Here is a 22,496-nt window from a genome sequence, read left to right on the forward strand (position 1 = left end):
CGTCAGCCATGAGCACTTCCGACTCCGCAGTGCTAACCATACATACTGCGCATGCTAACCTATACCTAACCTAACCTTAACCTAACTTAACGTTAACGGAAGCAAACGGGGCCGAGACGAAAAGACAATAATCCTCATTGCGTAACCGCTGTGAGGATACCGCGGGCCACCCTAACGCCTTTTACCCCAGCCTAACCTAACCTAACGTTAAGCTAACCTAACGTGGCGGAGACGCAAATACAATAATCCGCATGGCTTAACCGCTGTGAGAATACGCCGCGCCACCCTAACGCCTTTTACGCTAACCTAACCTAAACCTAACCTAAACCTAAGCTAACCTAACCTATCGTGGGCGAGACGCAAAGTTACTAATCCTCACGGCATGCCATCAGGCAGTGGCGTTCAACCGTGGTTGCTAAGGCGCTGTACGTTTATTTCACTCAAACGCGACCATTCAAAAATGCTCCTGAAAAGTCGCGGCCAGCATACGAAAAGCTTGCCAAAAGCGAAGATACTGCACCAGGAGAGAAGGCCGGACCTCTACTACAGCCCGTACTGCTCCCCCGGAAAGATCAGTGATGTTTTTCTTGAAGATAGAGCACCGTAAGGGACAAGAAAGGTTTAATCCGGAATAACTGACTAAGCGTAAACAAACTCGACCCCACTCCGCAATGCTGGCATGTCTAGGGGACAAACGCATGCAACACGCGCTAAGAAACCTCCTCCGTAGTGCTTAGGCACAGTTGTATGGAGCAAAAGCCCCAGATTTTCTCTCTCGCCCCCGCTCTTACTCGCGCCTTGGCACAAACTGTTGGCGATCCCTCAAATGAACGTCTCGTGTCTCCGCCTAGGTCACCTACTCAGGCGCGCTATTTGAACCGCCCGTAACCGCCACTCAAAATAATTATGCGATGACTGGAAAGCACTTTGGTTGGCTGCTTCCGCTACTCGACGGCCACGCCGTAACATGAACGCCCAGCGTCTGGTGAGGGTTGTCGATATTGGAAAGTAGAAACCGTTAGAACAACATACGGACAACAAACTCTTCGTAACAACTTTCCAAGGCTACTGAATAATTTACACAACGAAACCAATGGATTGGAAAATACCTCTTTTAAAGATCTGTAGAGTTATTTCTGCCTGCACTAGATTGTTTCCCTGGCTTTCGCAAATTTTTCCTTATCGAAACTAACTAGTCCCATTGTATAGATTACATTCTTGGTTTTTCGTTTGTTTAGTTTGTATGAGAAATGTTGTTGCTACGGCTTGTGTTCTGATTATATCTTTTTCGCCCTCGTGTTTTTTTTTTTTAACAGTTGCGATACCGTTATGCCTATCATTGCTTTTTTGTCTTTATTGCTTCGAGATGTTTTTCACTATGCCCTGTTGTTAGAGCACATATTTTTTTATTCATTTGCTTCGCATGGTTCGCGATGCTCAATTTTGTGTAAATGGCATTTGTAAACAACGATGTAGTGCCTTTGTGTTTGCTAACCCCGTGCAAACGCCAATGCGGGGGCCTGCAGTTTCGTCAAGCTGTCCATGTGGCAGCTTTTTCTGCACGCCCCTCGCGTCATGTACTGATCTACTCATGCAAATAAACATAATTGGTATCATTGTCAATATATACGGATTCGAACCATACGTAAATGGCGTTTCCATAGACGACCGCGGTTTTGCGGTCACACGGCAAGCAAAGAAGTTATCTACGAGGCTATGGTAGACCTCATGCCCAAAATGGGACAAACGTTGCTTGTCTGCTGCCGTTTTGTTTGCAGACTATTTCTGATAAAGATTCGTGGCGCGATGAACGTTCTTTACACATGAATGTTTTTCTATTGCTGAAAGACTTACAATGGCGTTGTTCGCCGTCAGGTACTGGGCATTCCAAGTTGGCAGCGGTCGTAAAGACAATGAAAGCTCAAAAAAAGAAATATGCTGATCCCCCGCACTGTGGGAATCGATGTAAGCGAAGCTTTCCGTGCTGGGTGCTTTGATTAACGATAATTAGTGGTGGTTTTGACGGCTAAAGCTTAATTTCTTCAACATTTAGGCTAACACGAGAGTGGTGAGTTGATGTTAAACGTTATCTTGCGTGCACCACTACTGTTTGTCTGGGTAGTACACAGAACACACAGGGAGAGGTGTTTGCTTGAGGCGTTGATGTGCGCCATATTTTATAACCTCTGAGAGGCTTCAGCGTTGTCATTTCTTCACATGACACATCGCACTGTGGCCGAAATATTAAACTTGAATTGGATTATGAGGCTGTACGTGTTGTTACGTTTCGCCTACGACGCGTGGTATAGCCGGCGCGGATGCAACGGACGCCGGGGCTTCGTTCAAAACGGCGGACATTTTGGCCCGTTCAGCGCCGCCGATACGCCTCCCCGCCACGCGCGTCCAGGCATGTTTCAGTGCCACGTGTCTTCAAGTGTGCGTGTGTGTGTGTGTGCATGGTGGTGCCCACGCTTGTCAAAGCGCGGCAGCCGGAATGAGGAGCTCCCCAAGTGTGAAGCGAGGAGGTCTGACCGGCGCCGGCTCGGCGGATGCGTCACTACACTCGTCTCAACATGTCTCTCAGCCTGTCCGTGCCCCGCATCACGTGCGCCTCTGACGAGGCGTTCCTTCTTCCCCTCAACTGCGAGAGTATAAAAGCAGCTGCCCCCGGACGCCAAGAGAGGCTCCGATTTCTTCTGTCGAGTAACGTGCTCTCCCGTCTCTCCACTTCGGTCGACCTGACCGGCCGCTCTTTGCGATGCCAGAATAAACAAGTTGTTCTGTTAGCAGTCGACTCATGCTTTGCCGGGACCTTCGGATGCTTCCAGTTGTGCCCCAGGCCGCCAGGCCAACGCTACCCTTGGGGCTTGCGACCCATTTGCAACAACTCGTGCCAGCGGTCCGATTGCAACAACGGGCGTCAGCGCTGAGATTCCAACAACTGTTTGCCAGCGGTGAGATCGCGACAACGGAAGCTAGCAGCGAAGATATGCGGTTGACTGTATGCTGAGCAGCACAACGACCATCCGGGAGCAGTGCAACGAGCCCTGTGTGATGACTGGTTGCCTGCAGCGGAACGACTGCGCTGAATTCTTGGCTGCGAGGTTTGGTGAGTGCGGGACTTTCTTCTTCTGAGTTTTGCCAGGCTTTTGTTAGTGTCAGAAACAGAGCTGGTAATTGTGGTTGTCGTTGCTGCCGGGTTAGTTTGCGGCAAGACAATAGTAGGCAGTAGAGAAAGCAGCATTCGGAGCAGCCATGGATTTGAAGTCGTTGCGCAAACCGAAATTGCTGGAGCTTGCAAGAGAGTTGGGTCTGGATGTCTCAGACAAACTCAGAAAACCAGAACTGCTGAGGGCTATTCTTGAGTTAGAAGCTGAGGATGACGAGCTGTCGGAATGCCTTGAGACCATTGAGGAGAGGGCAAAAAGACAGGAGCGCGACCTTAAAGAGCAAAAAGAGAAACAGGAGCGCGAACTTAAAGAACAGAAAGAGCGAGAGCAACAAGAGAAAGAAAGAGAGCGAGAGCAACAAGAGAAAGAAAAAGAGCGAGAGCAACAAGAGAAAGAAAAAGAGCGCGACAGTCAACACGCTTTGGAAATGAAGCGTCTCGAGGTAGAGATAGAACGCGCTCGTAATGGAAGTCAGGCACACGGTGCAGGAGAACGAGTATCGTTCAAAATGACTGACCTGATGCGGCCGTTTAAGCTTGGAGAGGACATTGGTTTGTTCCTGGTTAACTTTGAGCGAACGTGCGAGAAGCAGGGGTTCTCTCGGGAAACGTGGCCACAGCGCTTGCTCACTTTGTTACCCGGCGAGGCGGCCGACGTAGTCGCTCGCTTGAAGAGAGAGGAGGCAGAGGATTTCGACCAAGTGAAATCGAGTCTGCTAAAAAAGTACAGGCTGTCAGCGGAGGCTTTCCGTCGGAAGTTTCGGGAAAATGAGAAAGGCAGAAGTGAGTCATATACAGAGTTTGCCTACAGGCTAATGTGAAACATGCAGGAGTGGCTCAAAGAAGAGAAAGCGTTTGGTGACCACGAGAAAGTTCTGCAGTGTTTCGGGCTGGAACAGTTTTATAGTCGGTTACCTGAGAACGTGCGGTACTGGGTCTTGGATAGGCCAGACGTTAGTACGGTGGCTAGTGCCGCTGAGCTAGCCGAGGAGTTTGTGACGCGTCGGGCTCGCGGAGCTAAGGACGGTCAAAAGGGTGAATTTGGCTCCAAGTTTGAGAGGCCGAAGTTCATGTACATGAGAGCAAAGGGGGACACACGTAGTGCGGATGCGAGTGAAAGCAGTCCGACCGAACGTAAGGAGACGGCGGCAGCCGAAGCCGAACGCAGAAAGCGGTTCGAGACGAGGCAAGCGCGCGTTTGTTATACGTGCCAGAAGCCGGGTCACTTTTCGGCGCAGTGTCCAGAAACAAAAACAAAAGTCGTGTTTTTGTCATTGTGCAGCACTGACGAGAACATGAAGCTTCTCGAGCCTTACATGCGAGACCTCCTCGTGAACGGGAAAGAGTGCCGAGTGCTTCGCAATTCCGCAGCTACAATGGATGTAGTTCACCCCTCTTACGTAGAACCCGATATGTTCACGGGCGAGTGTGCATGGATCAAGCAAGCCGTGGAAGCTCATAGCGTGTGTCTGCCCGTAACAAAAGTGCTTATTGAAGGACCTTTCGGAGCACTTGAGACGGAGGCGGCAGTGTCATCTATGCTGCCCCCCCAGTACCCGTACCTATTTTCGAACAGGTCCGATCACCTCCTGCGCGAGAAGGGGCTTTTGTTTGGTGAGGCTAGCGTTCAGGCCTTAACCAGATCGAAGGTTCGGGAGCTCGCTGCAAAGGCGGTAGTTGCGGGGCCGACGTTGTCGAACAATGAGAAAGGGTGAGAGGCGCAGCAAGCTGATATTCAGAGCACGCCCGAACTGAATAAAATTGTGCCTGTAGCGTTAAAGGCACCAGATACTGGAGAGGAAATGCCCGACACGGGAAAGTTAGAAGAGCTATCTGCAGATTTGCTCATCGCGCCTACGTCAGACGGACTTAATAGGTTGCTAAAAGTCAGCCGGTCGGCTTTGATAGCCGAGCAAAAAAAGGATGGCAGCCTAGAAAACATACGCTGCAATGTCAAGGAAGGTATCGCCAAGAAAAATGCTCGTTTTGTGGAAAGAGGTGGGGTCCTGTACCGGAAGTATCTAGACCGCAGGGGAGTGGAGTTCGATCAGCTGATCGTGCCTCAGTGCTACCGTCAGGATCTGTTGCGCTTGTCGCATGGGGGTTCGTGGTCCGGACACCTAGGAGTTAAGAAAACTAAGGACCGTCTCTTGCAAGAGTACTATTGGCCAGGGTGTTTTCGGGACGCAGACCACTTTGTGAAGACATGCGACACCTGTCAGTGGGTGGGCAAACCAGGGGACAAATCGAGGGCGCCGTTGAAGTTGGTACCTATCATTACGGAGCCTTTTAGACGGCTCATTATTGATACAGTGGGACCTCTGCCGGTAACAGCCACGGGGTACAGACACATTTTGACTGTGATCTGCCCAGCGAGAAAGTTCCCTGAAGCAGTGCTGCTTAAAGAACTCAGCTCAGTTGAGATAGTCAATGCACTACTGTCCATATTTGCGCGAGTTGGTTTTCTTGCGGAAATCCAGTCAGATCAGGGCACGGTGTTTACGAGCGCTTTGACGACAGCCTTTCTCGAAAGGTGCGGGGTAAAGCTGTTACACAGCTCAGTGTACCACCCACAGTCGAATTCCGTTGAGAAGCTCCACTCGGTCATGAAGCGCGTGTTGAGAGCATTGTGTTTTGAACAACAAACTGACTGGGAGCTGTGTCTGCCTGGGGTGATGTTTGCATTAAGGACCGCGTCGCATGCGGCTACGGGGTTTTCGCCAGCTGAGCTGGTGTACGGTCGCTCGCTGAGGTCTCCGCTTCGCATGCTTCGAGAATCGTGGGAAGGCAGGGGCGACGACCCAGTCGTGGTGGAGTACGTGCTTAGGCTCCTCGAAAGCTTAAGAAGGGCACAGGAGTTGTCAGGTGAAGCAATGGCAAAGGCCCAGCAGAGGGCCAAGGTTTATTATGATCGGACAGCCAGGGCCCGTCGTTTTGAGGTGGGCGATGAGGTCATGATATTGCGCACGTCGCTAAAGAACAAACTCGACGTGCAGTGGGAGGGCCCAGCACGGATTGTTCAAAAACTGTCGGACGTTAACTACGTGGTGAGTCTGCCAGGAAAGCGGAAAGCACAGCAAGTTTACCACTGTAATCTGCTCAAACCCTATAAACAACGGGAAGCAGTGGTGTGCATGATGGTAAACGTTCCCGAAGAGCTTCCGGTCGAGCTTCCGGGACTAGGCTCAGTGACGAACAGGAAAGACGCCGATCAAGTCATTAGTGACTTAATCAGTAAAGCATCGCTGTCGCCTGAGCAGAAAACCGAACTACACCAGCTCTTACAAGAGTTTCAAGGTCTGTTCTCTGAGAGGCCTGGTAGGACTTCTGTCCTTACTCATGACATAGAACTTACCTCCCCAGAGCCAGTACGATCCAAGGCGTACCGGGTGTCACCCCGCCAGAGCGATATTATGGAGGCTGAGGTAAAGAAAATGCTACAGCTCGGTGTTATTGAGGCGGGTGAGAGTGATTATACCTCCCCTTTGATTTTAGTTGAGGTACCGGGCAAGGAACCTCGTCCTTGCGTCGACTATCGCAGGCTTAATTTCATCACTAAGGATCAAATTTATCCGATCCCTAACATCGAGGAGCGCATTGAGAAAGTTAGTAGCGCTCAGTTTATTTCCACCCTAGATCTTGTCAGGGGTTATTGGCAGGTTCCTCTTACAGAAGAGGCTAGTAGGTATGCGGCGTTCATTTCACCAATGGGAACGTTCCGTCCTAAAGTTTTGAGTTTTGGCTTGAAGAACGCGCCATACTGTTTTTCAAGCCTCATGGATAAAGTGTTGCGGGGACAGCAAGAATTCGCTTTACCGTATCTAGACGACGTAGCGATATTCTCCGCATCCTGGCCTGAGCATATGGCCCACTTGCGGGCAGTGCTAACCCGCCTGCGCTATGCGGGCTTGACAGTCAAGGCTCCCAAGTGCCACTTAGCACAGGCCGAGGTTGTCTACCTCGGTCACGTGATTGGACGGGGTCGTCGCCGCCCCTCTGAAATAAAGGTGGCCGCTGTGCGAGACTTCCCGCAACCGCGCACGAAGACCGATATTCGGTCGTTCTTAGGTGTCGCCGGCTACTATCAGAGGTACATCCCCAGGTACTCTGATATCGCGGCTCCCCTGACGGATGCTCTAAGAAAAACAGAGCCCCAAACAGTCGTATGGGACGAGACGAAGGAAAGAGCTTTTAGCGCCCTAAAGAGCGCCCTAACAAGCCAGCCTGTGCTACGATCGCCAGACTACACAAAAGGGTCCGTTGTTCAGTGCGATGCTAGTGAGCGAGGCATGGGCGTTGTACTGTGCCAACGGGAAAATGGAGAAGTGGAACACCCCGTCCTGTATGCTAGTCGTAAGCTGACCAGTCGTGAGCAGGCGTACAGCGCCACCGAGAAAGAGTGTGCGTGTCTCGTGTGGGCCGTTCAGAAATTGTCATGCTACCTAGCCGGCTCGAGGTTTATCATTGAGACGGATCACTGCCCTCTCCAATGGCTGCAGACCATCTCTCCCAAAAATGGCCGCCTGCTGCGCTGGAGCCTCGCTTTGCAACAATATTCCTTTGAAGTGCGTTACAAAAAGGGGAGTCTCAACGGTAACGCCGATGGCTTAAGTCGAAGCCCCTAACGTAGCAATCAGCCTCAGAGTTGTTTGTTACTGATGTTTTTCTTCCTGAGGCAGGATTTTTAACATATTGCTTTTGTTTAGTGTTTCAAAGTGATGACGTGCTTTCTAGTGCAATTTTCCAATTTGTGGACGCGTTTTGAGTGCTGCTAGACTACTGTAAGGAAATAGGCAGTGGTATAAAAGGGAAAAGAGCCTGGCATGGCTTAGTGAGGGTTGTGTCGTGCTTGCTGACTGAGCGGTTGAGTTTCGGCGTAGTTCTAACGCTTGCTGGGAACGAGAGAAAAATGGCAACTCTCCCGAAGTCACTTTGCAGTGTCCTGTGTGAACCTGAACGTGAGAACGAGGCCTTCTCTGTGCGCTGCGCTCAAGAAACGCCGAAGGACGCCCGACTTCGGTTATGAGCATGATCGAGCGACATCCCTCCGGACAGCGGATGCAGTCCCCTGACCATCGGGACCTCCTTCCCCCGGCGGGGCGGTCTGTTACGTTTTGCCTACGACGCGCGGTATAGCCGGCGCGGATGCAACGGACGCCGGGGCTTCGTTCAAAGCGGCGGACATTTTGGCCCGTTCAGCGCCGCCGATACGCCTCCCCGCCACGCGCGTCCAGGCATGTTTCAGTGCCACGTGTCTTCAAGTGTGCGTGTGTGTGTGTGTGCATGGTGGTGCCCACGCTTGTCAAAGCGCGGCAGCCGGGGAGAGGAGCTCCCCAAGTGTGAAGCGAGGAGGTCTGACCGGCGCCGGCTCGGCGGATGCGTCACTACACTCGTATCAACATGTCTCTCAGCCTGTCCGTGCCCCGCATCACGTGCGCGTCTGACGAGGCGTTCCTTCTTCCCCTCAACTGCGAGAGTATAAAAGCAGCTGCCCCCGGACGCCAAGAGAGAGGCTCCGATTTCTTCTGTCGAGTAAGGTGCTCTCCCGTCTCTCCACTTCGGTCGACCTGACCGCCCGCTCTTTTGCGATGCTAGAATAAACAAGTTGTTCTGTTAGCAGTCGACTCATGCTTTGCCGGGACCTTCGGATGCTTCCAGTTGTGCCCCAGGCCGCCAGGCCAACGCTACCCTTGGGGCTTGCGACCCATTTGCAACAACTCGTCCCAGCGGTCCGATTGCAACAACGGGCGTCAGCGCTGAGATTCCGACAGTGTCAAAACCGCACTCTGATTATGAGACAAGCCGTAGTGGCGGACTCCGGATTAATTTTGACACCGTGATGTTCTTTAACGTGTCCCAAAATCTAAGTGCACGTGCATATCCTATTTCACCCCGTCGAAATGCGGCTGCCACGATGCGGATCAAATCCACGACTTCGAGCAATGCCATAGCCGCAAAGCTAACGCGGCGGACACAGAATTGTTGATGTGACTGTCGACCGATTCCGTAGTGTCGTCTGGACCCTGCGGTGCGCAATAATTAATGCGGCTCTGCTTCTGCACGCCCTGCGTAGTTTGTCCGCTTGACATATTTGCATAGTGTTTATTTTTCAGAAATAGACGAGAACGGCGCCGGCGTGATAGCGCCACATGCGGGGCGAAATTCAACTAGCCGGGTGTACATCTCTCCCATCACTCGTTCACACCGCCTTGATTGCCTCTTGCACGCCGCGTGTTTGGGCACGTTTCGTACCGCGCGCGGTGTATGCCTGTGTGTGTGTGTCTGTGTGTGGACGTTTTATTCGAAGGACGATGTACACGCTTCTATTTTCCTTGGTGAAGATCGGTGCGCTTGACGATTATTTTTATGGTTGCAATCCGGCGGAAGGCAGCGTCTGCTTAGCCATATAAGTGACGCTGAGCAGGTAATTGGAAACGACATCGTATGCGCCGCCGGAAAAATTCTAGGAACATACGTGGCGTGTTACCTCAAGTCATTTTTGTAGTTTCCTACAAGATGTCTGCTACAAATCCGTGTTGCCTCTGTTGGCGACAACGGACTTCCATCGACGCTGCGCGGAAATATACAAAATATATCGCCGCATAGCACAAATACGCCATGCGCACACAACTTTAACTAGTACGTCCCCTACAATATAGAATAGAGACAGCAGCGTAAATAGCTTGGCAATTTTTTCAACAGTGGTCAAGAGACGGAACTTGAAAGTAGCAGTGATCATTTCTGTGTCAGCAATGCCGGCGCGACTAAGACGCGGTCGTGTAACTCGATCGATCGGTGCAGTTGTGATGCAGGGATGAACTTCGGTCATGTTCAATGCATCGTGCACATATTCAATTTCTCAGCACGTGTGAACTTCGGCCACTGCTAGCGCATGCAACAGAAGTGGTTTCCATTCTTGGGCAGCGCACACACAAACGAAACACAAGACAGGACAAGCGCTGGTCTAACAACTGAAAGTTTTAATGTGAATAAAATAATTATATGCCTAATAATAATGAAAGTCATATGAATTACGTGTTAAAACTGCCATACACTTGCGAGTGATCAATGAACGAGGTCGCTTCGTTTGTCAGTTTACTTTGTTCGGCACACCGCAGTAATCCATGACTGTAGTCTGCTTTTTTCGTACCATTTTCTTGTGAATCGGCAGAATTTCACTGGTGACATCAATCCTTTCGTGCTTACATTGCTGTTGTGACAGTGAACAACACAACAATAATTTCCAGTCATCCGAAGAGGCGCCGTCGCAAACAAGAGACGTTTCGCACGCAGCGCGAGTTATGCGCGGGCGCTGCCTTGAAGGGAAGCGGCGGAAACGTTCACACGTGCGAGGTGAAATCGTTCCGTCATGGGAAAAACGAGCGCTGGCATCTAGGATGAAACTTAGCGTGCGGACGCAGAAATAGCAGCAACGTGCTGTGCCGTACCTTGAACTTTAGTTGATCGTGTTTTGCCTTCTCACTTCACCTCACCCCTCTCTTATATGGGAACTGCCTCTTCTCCTCCCCCTCTCCTTCTCTTCTTCTCCTCTCTACAGTTCTATCTGCATCCCCTCTGGCCCTGCACGTTAGTAGAAAGGGAAGCGCTGCAGTCTCTGCAATGCTTCTGATAATTATAGCTTTATAGCGGCTAAAGGGGCGACGGCCAGGGAGCTCCAGAGGTAATTGTACACATTCGACGCGGCGGGGTGAAAACGAGTTTGTCCCGTCGCCTTTCCGCTCTGACTCGCGCCTGTCATATCACGCTCTGAACCCCCCCTCCCCCGATGCGGTGTGCGCGACAGCAGCAGTCACAGCAGCAGTAGCAGCAGCATCAGCAGTGGGAAAGTGGAAGGAAGAGGCAAAGAAAGCTTCGCTTTAAAAGCATGAACAATAAAATCTTTGATCAGAGGCTTAGTGCGCTCGAACTAAGCGCCAACATTATAACTCAACTAAAGCACGCCGTAAATGATTTGCATGACTTTGGCTCTTTGAAACGGCGGACTAACTAGTTAGAGAACAGATAAAGACGGAATAATCTTGTTTTCCATGGCATCCCAGGCTCTCGTGAATCGTGGCATCAATTTGGAAAAGTCGCAGTTTCGCCCGAAAGGCGAAGCATGGGTTACTATAGCAAATTAGCAGATAGCCATGGAAAGTAAGGATAGTACTTTTATCGGCCGTAGGAACTTGTTAACATTCACTTGCTAACTACATTAACAAGCATGGTGTCAGCGTGAACAGCAAACACGAACACATCGTACTCTATGACCGCGGAAACTCGCTGTAAAAGCGCTGACGTAAGGAAACGCGGCAGCAACAGCAATCGATATTCGAGCTTTCTATCGCTTCAAGGCAAAGTGAGCGCCGAGAACACACAGCACGCACAAAGCCATGAACCCCCTCCCCCCCCCCCCCCCCCCCCCCCCACCGCCGTCGTCCCCAGACTCTGCCCCCAACGCAGATCGCTCTCAAGATACGGCCGCGCGACCGCGCACAGCCGCCACATGCGCAGTTGCAGCCGGAGACGAGACGTTCATTTGAGGGATCGCCAGCCCTTTGTGCGCAGGCGCGAATAGGAGGGGGCATGAGAGAGAATAATCAGGGGGCTTTTCCTTCTTGAATACATGACTCGGCCTAGGCACCACGGAGGAGGTTTCTTAGCGCGTGTTGTATGCGTTTGTCCCCTAGACATGCTGGCATTGCGGAGTGCGGTCGAGTTTGTTCACGCTCCGCCGCTGGCTGCCCGCACGGTGAGGCAGTGGGCACGGACGCCCCATTTGGTGATCGCTGTGTCTGAAGGGGCAACGCTCTGACTGGTGTTGTAGAAGTCGTGGGTCGCTTTTTTCGTCACGACGATAAATTTGAATTTTTACAAGCACTGCTCCAGGAGGGCCCATGTAACCGGCAAACGGAAGCCTCAGGAGAGCACCTGAGGTTATAATAAAGCAGGCGGCGCAGGATCTCCAGCGCACACAAGCAGTGGCGTAGCCAGAAATTTCGTTCGGGGGGGGGGGGGGGGGGGGTGCTCACATTGCAGCTCGGCCTCCTCCTAAGAGGAAACGTTAGGTCGGATGCTCCTATCTAAATACATGTAGAAAGAGAATTCGTTTTTCTCGGCAACCACTGCACCAAATTTGATGAGGTTTGTAGCATTTAAAAGAAAAACTGATATTCTAGTGACTGCTTGTTTCGAATTATCGATTTAGGTCGTCGATATTTTATTAAAAAGTGGCAAAACTCAAAAAGTTTCAGAAAACGAAACAATGAAGGTTACAACTCTGGAAATCAGCAATGAAAATTGATATCACAATTCTGTGAATTGCACATAATAGTACATCTACAGCGGACAAATTTGATATGTTACACATGAGCCTCAAAAAATTAAGTATTATGGAAATATGGCTCTTGCAGAACCCTTGTACATAAAATAACCAATTCACGTAAGATACAAAAAGACATATCGAATTTGTCCGCTTTGAATGGTGTAATGGATGCCGTTTACAGAACCGCGATATCTATTCTTGATGTAGAGCTATTAGTTTGTAAACTTCGTCCGTCTATTTTTTTCGAAGTTGCGAATTTTTTTAAATATTTTAAACAAAGTTCCGGTCCTAAATCGAAATTCCGCTTCCAACAGACACTAGAATTTAACTTACTTTCTCAAATGCAACAAATTTCATTAAGAGCGATTCAGGAGTTATCTCAGAAAAGCGTTTCTGCGTTTTACATGTATCTGAATAGGCCGCGTCGGAGTGGGGCCAAGCTAAAGCTTCCTCTTAAGCAATTTGCCTAGGAATCAAATACATGAATAATAACTGCATTGTCATTGCAAAAGATGCTGCAAATGAATTCTTGAACGCTACGCACTGTCAATACAAGTAAAATATGTATTTTTTCATAAAGTATTATACTCGTATGTGCCAAAAGTTGTGCCCAACATAACTGATGTCAACGCTTCCATGTTTTTGTCTATTTAATAAGTGAATAAAATATCACACGAGCTTTAGAACTACATCAGTTAGATACCAGCAAAGCAGTGCCTGCCGCTGATATGAAAAATGTAAAGGCCATAAAATGAACAAGTTGAGCACAAATACGTTAATGAAACTTTGTCATTCAAGATCCTTGTTTACATTCTTGTACATATGCAACGGCCAGTGAAAAATCTCAATGACGCTGTCATTTGTTCCAATGTATTAAGCAGGAGCAGCTGTCACCGGTCTTGTATCGTGAGTAATTGCACCGAAAATATAGTCGCAGCAGAGAGCACGTATAAAAAGCAAGAGTTCTGCAGAATATACGAGGGCGAGTCAAATGAAAGTGAGGCAATGCGAATATATGATAAACGGGGTACTTTATTTAAAAGTAGCCTCCATGAGCATTTAGACATTTGTCCCATTGACTAACGAGTCGCGTAATTCCCACCTCATAAAGCTCCTTGGGTTGCTGCTTCAAAACGTCTGCAACTGACTTTCACGTCATCGTCCGAGACGAATCTGGTTCCCTTAAGCTGTTTCTTCGGTTGCCCCAAAATGTGGAAGTCGCAAGGCGACAGATCTGAGCTGTATGGCGGATATTGCAGCGTTTCCCACTTGAACTTCGCCAGTTTTGTACTAACCACATCAGCGACGTTGGGACGGGCATTGTCGTGGAACAAGATGACCCCATTCGTCAATTTTTCACGTAGTTTGTTCTTGATTGCGACACGCAGCCGATCCGGCGTTTCACAATATGGGAAACAATTGATAGTCTTTCAAGATTTAGTAAATTTTATCAGCAATGGCCCCTGACGATCGAAAAATAAAAGTGAACGACACCTTTCCGGCGGAAATGATAGCCTTTGCTTTCTTTGGGGGTGGTGAATTCGAATGTTTCCATTGTAAGATTTGCCGTCGTGTTTCAGGCTCATAGTAGTGGCACCATGGTTCGTCCCCGATAACAATTGCAGACAAGAAATCGTCACTCTTATTGTGATACCGGATCAGATGAGTTAAGGCAGCACGGAACTTATACGTATTCTGGCGGTGGTTCAAAATCTTGGGCATCCATTGGGCACACAAGAGCCGATAACCGAGATGTTCATGAATTATGGCGTGAACGGTGACGGTGAACCAAACCGTGACTGATGTTCACACGCTCTGCCAGTTCATCGATGCTTATCCTTCGTTCTTGTGTCATCAGCTCATCAACCTTTGCAATTTCGTTAAGGGTGATTGCACGATGGCTTTGGCCCGGTCTGGGATCGTCTTTGCAACTTTCACGTCCTTCTTTGAACCGTTTGTGCAAACGCTTCACAGTAGCAATGAAATGTAATGTTCAATATACACGGCAGCCATACGGTGACTAATTTATTTTTGGGAAACCACCTTCAGCTGACAAAAACCTCACGGCACCACGCTGCTCAACTTCTGGAGCGTCCATTACGTCACGCAACCACGTTCAACCCAGTGTACGAGCGCATTAAAGAACATTTATCCCCACACCTGCGTGCCACTTTTGTAAATGAGAGATGCCTGCGTGCTACGTGCAGGCCTTGCAGATAATGAACAGAACCATAATTGCGCGGGGTGGGTAGGCTCACTGTCATTTGACTCGCCCTCGTACATTATAAATGCGAAGATACAATGGAATATATAAATGCGAAGATACAGCTTGATAAAGGGCAAAAAAGCGCCACTGGAGACAAAGTTCACTGCACGTATACACAAGACCTCGCAACAAGATATCCAAACATACGTATACATCTCCAATAAATCTACGTATCTAAGAAAAAGTCATGGTATATAGTGGGCCAAACAAGGCAAATACACATGTTGGGCAATCACAGATTTACAGAATCCTAGATCCCGCCCCAATTCCATCCACTCCCCCCGATGCATTGCGCGCGACGGAAGGCGGCGCGCTTGCTCCCCGCTTTTCTCCTTTGCGCACAAAAGGCTAAGCCAACATCGTCGGCTCACCAATTCCCCCCCCCCACCCCCCACACGCTTTCACTCGCACATACAGCATGCGGCGCGCGGTCACGATGTTATCGCCCTAGGACTTTATGCGGAACATGAGGGCGACGGCGACGGCAGGAATGCGCCTAGAGTCTCCATATAATTGCTATCGCAATAATATAATAAGTGTGTCCGGCAGCTGAAGCGTCCCATGGCCTATTACTTTCCGCAAAAGATGTAACAAAATAGAACTTACACCATGCGACAATTCGCTGTGCCGCAACGTCCCTTCTTTTTTTTTCATTTTTGGGGTGGGGGAACCATAATGAAAAAAAGAAAACGCAAAGTATGTTGGTCACAATCGAATGCCTACTTTGGGCAACTAATGTGGCTATTAAAGGAATATCGAAGAAAACACGAGACGCTTGGTCACCAAGAACAATGCGCATACTGCTCGGTATCCTACACCGGCGAGACAAGACTATCGGACAGGTTGTGCTCAAGCGAATGCGGTGCTGATGGCGGCGAGCGACCATTGTTTCTTTTTCTCGCCTGCTAGCTAGAAAGCGTCCAAAACGCTGCCAGGCAAAAATGCACTCGGCCAGAGAACGCGCACCGAAGTGCGCCGCGCGGTGGTCGGGGCAACACGAAAAAAACGCATGCGCTCTGGCTGGCTCTAGCAGCCCCCGGGTAGGGGAGCGAGAACAAAAAAATAAAAAAATAAAAAAATTGAAGACGCTCAATGTGCCCTCCCGATTAAAAGTCAAAGTAGAAAAAATAAATAAGAACATAGTTACCTTGGCTCGCTTTAGTGTCTTCACTGGATGTTTTGGCGCAGGTGAAACAAAAATGTTAATATTTTTTTATGACATGACCGCACGAATGAACCACCACAACGCTTCGTCCCATCGGGCCTCACTGCGGGCTTTGTCAACTTGTCTGATAGTGAGTTGATGTAGCTTGTCTCATTGTATGGCCCGTTGTACGACTTCGGAAAATTTAATGCACCTTTGGCATCAAATATTTATGGGAACATTAAACTTACAAAATTCCGCAATTGAATGTCGCAAGCACTCGTTTGGAAATGTCAATCCACCTTTCACATCAAAAGTTTATGGGAACTTTATACCGATAATGTTTCGGAATTGACATCCACGCGCTTCGTAGATTCCATGATATAGAGTGTAGATTCCGCGGCCTCCGCGAGAGGCCACGGCGAGCCCGTTTGTCATCAAAACGCCATTGAAACTTTGTGCTCGGATGGGGCTGCTTGCGTTATGTGACTCCCGGTGCATGGGCGTTGCCGCGAAATCCAACCCGAGTTCGCAATTTTCGCGGTGAAATGGCTTTTCAAGCGTAAAAAAGACGTTCTAAACCAAATTTATCCAGAATGATTTCCTGCGCCTGTGGTTGCTTTGGTCAGTGGTGCATGGACAGCACGAAAAAATTTCGGGGGGGGGCTGAAGCCCTATAAGCCCCCCCCCCCCCCCTGGCTACGCCCCTGCACACAAGGGGTAGCGGGGGGATCAACGCTGGAAGCAGGGCGGCCCGTGGGTTGGGGTCGCAAAGGCCGAAGCGTGCCAAGGGGTGTTCGCATAAAAAATTGGCTGGAACTTATATACCCTGGCACGCGCAGGCCTCGGCGAGCCCCAGCCTACCGACCAGTACCTACACAAGGGGTAGCGGGGGGATCAACGCTGGAAGCAGGGCGGCCCGTGGGTTGGGGTCGCAGAGGCCGAAGCTTGCCAAGGGGTGTTCGCATAAAAAATTGGCTGGATCTTATACACCCTGGCATGCGCAGGCCTCGGCGAGCCCCAACCTACCGACCAGTCCGGGTTCTAGCTTTGGTGTCTCCATTGCCGCTTTGGTGTCCTGGAGGCACCGCCAATAATGCGCAATAATGACACGTTGTTACAGTTAGTAAAAAACATGGTTGAATATAATTACGTCCAGCCGCCAACTTGTCACGCTCAGCTCAGCACTATATATGCGGCCCGGGCTCCATTACGGTCACTCTGCTCCCACAGAAACATCTGTAACGTTATGTTTCTGAGCGCGTGTTGTAGGCGTTTGTCCCTAGGCTATGATGCGCCACGACTGACTTAGCACGAGCGCCGCAGGTGCAAGACAGCCTGTCCGACCCAGCGATCGCCAAATCGACCGTCAGTGCCCGCTGTTTCACCTATTTTACCGCGCCCGCAGCCAGCGTCCAAGCGTAAAAAAAATGGCTGTGGCTTAGCTAAGGTTAAGCCCAGGATGCGAAGCATACTAGCCTTTATTTTAGTTGTTGAACCACTGTTTAGCCTGGTGAACTGCTGTTGCTTGGCTATATTTGGTTCGGCTAGACGAAGAAACAACTCATGCGTTACTCTGCTTCGCCTTCAAGAGTGGAACGCGACAGCGTTCCCGTCGACCCGCCAAGGGGTGTAAGACAATGGGCTACGGCGCAGCGACTACGCGCCCCGCATTGGACGCGGTGAGCGTCGAGCAACGCAGCGTTCGGCGCGGCAACGAAATGTGCGCCTGAGCAAGCGACGCACGCCTGAGCCTTAGAAACAGCTAGTTTCTAAGGCAACACCGCATTCACTAGAGGCGCTTTTGTACCGCTTTGAAGCATCGTACTCGTGGCTCAGTGGTAGCGTCTCCGTCTCACACTCCGGAGACCCTGGTTCGATTCCCACCCAGCCCATCTTGCAAGAGTTGAGCCAAAGCCACCTAGAAACAAGCGCAGCTGCTTATATACCGCCGCGACGCCGCGAGCGACGGCGCGAGTTGGAGCCCCGCTTCTCCTCTGTCGTGACGTCACGGTGTCACGTGGTCAGCCTTGAAGGCGACGCCGCGAGCGACGGCGCGAGTTGGAGCCCCGTTTCTCCTCTGTCGTGACGTCACGGTGTCACGTGGTATTGAAGGCGACACCGCCACACCTGAGGAGCTGGGTTGAGCTCTAGTAATATGCTTCGCATAAAAAAACTCGACCCAACTCCGCAATGCCGGGACGCCTTGGGACACACACCTACAACACGCGCTAAGAAGCCTCCTCCGTAGTGCCTAGGCAGAGTCATATATTCCAGGAGCAAAAGCCCCCACATTTTCTCTCGCGCCCGCTCTTTCTCGCGTCTGCGCACAAACGGCTGGCGATCCCTCAAATGAACGTCTGGTCAGCTGTGACACTGCTCCACAGCAGGTCACGTGGCGTGACGTCACACCTGCCACACTTGCGTTTCGGCTGCTCAAGGTTATTGCTACGCGGTGAATGACTTTGCGAGACACGGAGTAGTAGAGCTTTCGCTAGAAATATCGGTGGTCAATTAAGCTTTCGTCTTTAAGCGTGTGACATGATAGTTTTCGAACATCCCTGACTGTGTCTCACGCTTCCCGGCAATGCAGCTTATGTAACGTAATGTTTACTGGGAAACGCGGGCGGGGAACGCTATACACAAAGGCGAGCTTTCTGGTAGAAACGCGGCCTCTTGCGCAGGACAATCTTCTGTTATTGTTTCGTCCTTTTAATATTTCAGTATGAGAAGATTTAACATAAAAGGCATGTGCTGTCGGTGTTTTGATTCATGACATTTGTTCGTGCGCTGTCACTCTCAAAATTCTTAGGAATAACGTAGTAACAAAATGTAAGACAAAGTATAAGCAACTTTAGTAATTGAAGAACTTTAGTTTCGTATAGAATATATATATCACAGTTTTCGCTCATGGGACGCCAACGCAGGCTACGGGGCCGGACGCCGACACCGGATTTTCTGCGACAGGGGACCCATAGAGAAAGAAATTTCAACAAGAGCGGACACTCCCATAGAGCCCAGCGGCCAAATTGACTGTAGCACACCAAGCGGATGTTATTGACTCCTTCCGGTTTCGGTTTTGGGCGCGCGCGTTTTGAACACCAGTTGGTACACGCCGTGCCGGCTCCGCTGCTCGGCGCGGCATTCATTTTTTTTTTTTTTTCGCTTCTGCTGAACCTCGCGTGGCCTTGGCGTGGAATCGTTTGATTATTAAGTAGAAATGATTGCGATTGACCTTTACAAGACTGCGCCGAATCTGTCAGGTGCAATTTCATAGAGAAAACGAAAGAAGTCTTCTGAAATGATGAAATGTTTATTTAGCTCTATATAAATGCTCGGTCCGGGCTTCTTCTGCATTCATCCAAAGTTGTGGCACCAGGTAAGCAGCAGTCGTTGCCGTACGATGCTCCACCGGATGCCATCAGCTGAAAGAATGTCAATTACAAGCATGTATCATTTCGGTATATTGACCTAACAGGAGTATTGCGTGTAGAGGCGAAACGTGCGTAAGTGGTGAATGAGCGGCATTACAGATAAATTCACTTTTACGTACATTTCGCAGCAAAGACTCCTCCCAAACAATGCCATAAAATCTGAACAAAACATACGATTTTCAAGCACCCCTCCCTTCCCGGGCATTATTTCCTGCACTTTAAGTGCACAAATACACGGGTGACTGCGCGTTTCCAAAACAACTTGGCCTCCGTCGACACGATGGTACGCCAAGTACACAGAGGTGGCTACAACACAGGCTCAGCCAGACCATGTTACACGCTCGCAGAATGCCTTCTAATCGCACTCAAGTCAGACTCGTGGGTGCAAAGCCTGTTTTCAGTCGCTCAGAATACATAAATGTCATGTTCTTGAGCTCCTCCGTGTTATCTTTTACGCGTCCTGCCGGCGCATGCAACATTCCGTGTTATCACTCTCGGCAATCGCTCGTCGCGTTTTCGAGAAGCGTGAGTACCGAAATTAGGTATATGTTGTTGCAGGGCTATAAAATGCGTCACACACTTGTCCCACTAAAATTCAGTACACGCAAAACTAACTCACTATGGCCGGCTTGCTTTTTTGCTAACAGCTTCACAACCCCAGGCGCGGCGAGCAAACCTCAAGATATCCCAAAAAGTTACCAAATAAATTACAATACTTTTTCGGGTCAGAGAATGCGTCACGAACTTCTACCAGTAAGATTCAGTACACGCGAAACTAACTGCGGCAAACAGCCGAGCTGCTTTTCGCTAACTGCGCCACTACGCCGAGCGCGGCCACTGTGCTTGAAAAGTACCCCGAAAAGTAGTGAAATTAGTTACAATAATGTCTGGGGTCAGAGAAAGCGCCAAAACTTGTCCCGGTGAGATTCAGTACACGCGAAACTGCGTCACACGGCCAAGGTGCTTTTCGTCAGAAAGCCAGGTGCGGCAAGCGTGCCCAAAAACTACCGAAATAAGTTATAAAGTTATAATTATGCTTGGGCTCATAGAAAGCGTCGCAAACATCTCCCAGTACGAGTAATTAACTCATAATAACTAGGCTTGGACTGCGGTGCTGTTCTTCGATAACTGCGTCACTATATAGGTTCAGTTTTGTGCAGTAAGCCTAAATGTGCTTGAAGTGCGTCGCAGACTGTCAAACAAAATTCCTCACCTTGCTGTAGTCCAGTAGTGCAGCGGTGCCGTGTCGAAATGCAGACGGAACACAAGAGAACGCCGGGAGCCCAAAAAACGGGCTACATCCAAAAGAGACGGGTCGCCGAACACGCGAGCTTCACATGCGCAGCCGGCCTCGCTCACTCCTGCGGCTTGTCTGGCGCATGACGTATGCACGCGCGTCTGGCGTGCCGCTAGCTTGCAAAGTTGCAAAGTATAAGTTCATTTACACGCAAAACTTTTTCACTTTTAGTGGGAAGGAATAAAAAAAATGAAACGTTGTCTGGAAGTTTATTTCACATTCCTTTTTTCTGATGCTCGCGTCAACTAACGGATGGTGTTGAAACTAGGCGTGACGTGTTTCCTGTTGCCAGTTTTTGAAGAGTGTCCCCTCTTGTTGAATTTCTTTCTCTATGGGGGGCCTTTAACGCTATCGCGTTAAAAGAGAAATTAAAGTGGATGAAATAATAACTTGACGTAGGTGGGACCAAACTGACGACCTTCGCATTACGCCTGCAATGCACTACCCATTGTGCTACAGCAAAGGTCATTAGTCCGCCCACTAACTTGGGCATTTGTGTTTACTGGATATAGTCCTGGGAGTGTTAGCCAGCACTACTCAGAGCCATGGCGCGTAGGTGCGAATGCTGTGCGTTCGGTCCCCGCCGGCAACGAGTTATCTTTTCGTCCACTTTCATTTCTCTTTCTTCATTGTTTTCCAGAGTTAAATTTCAACCACCTGCTTGTTAACCCAATGCTAGCATTGGCGTTGTTGTCTGTCGGCGTTAGATAGCCGTGAATAACGAAAAACTTAGTGACGTTTCACTTCGTAAACGCAGGTGACGCGCAAGCGTATGGGTGCTATAGCGCACACGACGTTATATCGCTGGGCCTTGACGCCTACACTGTCCGCATCGCAGATCACCTTCAAGACAGGGCTCGCGCCATATTCAGCAGCCACGAGAGTAGAAAGCCCCGTTGTAAACATTCGCCTGCTATCTAAATTTTCTAGCATGGTATCAGCGCGCACAGGCAGACATGAACACTTCGCACTCGATGACCGCGGATACTCGCTTGCAAAACGATGGCGCCTGGAATCGCGGCAGCAGCACCGGGCAAAGTGGCCTTCGTGCTCAGGGTTGCCAGATTGGGCTATTAATAGCCAAATTGGGCCATTTTTTGTCCGAGTTGGCGTCAGAATTTTCCTTTTGGCTATATATGGCGATTTCTGGCCTACATCTTTTTCCTATGTAAAAACAAGTAAAAATAGTTAAGCACAAATGAAAAGCACGCTGTTATCAAAATGCAGACGACAGCAGGATAAAGAAATTGAGCGCTTCTGCTAGTTATATGTTATATGTTATAAGTTATATGTTAGAGAACACATAGGCATGTCAAAAGGTCAAGGATCACGGCCTCTTGATAATTTTACTTAAGAAAGCTGCTCTCAGAAAACACGTCTCCATACGCGAACTAACGCTACCCTCACACCAGCGAACATAGACTGCTGTTGTCTCCACATGTGAGCTTTCGGCGTCCTACGTTTTAAGCATAAGGTGCTTTTAGCTTCTGTTGACGGTGCGCTGCGGGTGACCTCGGTGCCAGAACGGAGGGAAAGCACCGAGCTGAACCTAACCGAAATTTGCCGAATTTTCTGCCTGCCGCATGGCGCCTACATGGCAATTCGCTCGGATCTTTCCTGCCCAAATTGCCCCTGCTTCAACGCCAACGTAGAACATATTCTTTCCGTTTGTTAAGAACGGCCAGCTGAGGTGCAAGTTTTGCCAGCCAGGTGCGACAGTGGCGTCGACTTTTCCTGGAGAGCCAAACGGCGTCACTAAGTCTACTGTGTACCAAGGACAATACGTCGCGTCCGCCGCTCTGCGTCGCGGGATTGCCGAGATGAGTTCGACAAACCAGGCTTTGTGACGGAACACGCCACC

The 22,496-nt window shown here is 49.8% G+C and overlaps 2 long non-coding RNA genes across 3 annotated transcripts in view; one reads left to right on the top strand and one right to left on the bottom strand.

Moving 5' to 3' along the window:
- The window catches only part of LOC140218652 (uncharacterized), a 119,172-nt gene that overhangs the window by 74,335 nt on the left and 22,341 nt on the right, over positions 1 to 22,496 (top strand). The gene's annotated exons all lie outside the window — the stretch shown is intronic.
- LOC126531850 (uncharacterized) lies at positions 19,197 to 20,752 on the bottom strand. Its single transcript, XR_007599709.2, has 2 exons — positions 20,552 to 20,752; positions 19,197 to 19,329 (listed from the first exon to the last, which is right to left on the bottom strand). It is a non-coding gene; the product is annotated as an uncharacterized lncRNA (long non-coding RNA).

The sequence above is a fragment of the Dermacentor andersoni genome, chromosome 5, assembly GCF_023375885.2.
Source record: "Dermacentor andersoni chromosome 5, qqDerAnde1_hic_scaffold, whole genome shotgun sequence".
In the NCBI taxonomy this organism is placed as follows: domain Eukaryota; kingdom Metazoa; phylum Arthropoda; class Arachnida; order Ixodida; family Ixodidae; genus Dermacentor; species Dermacentor andersoni.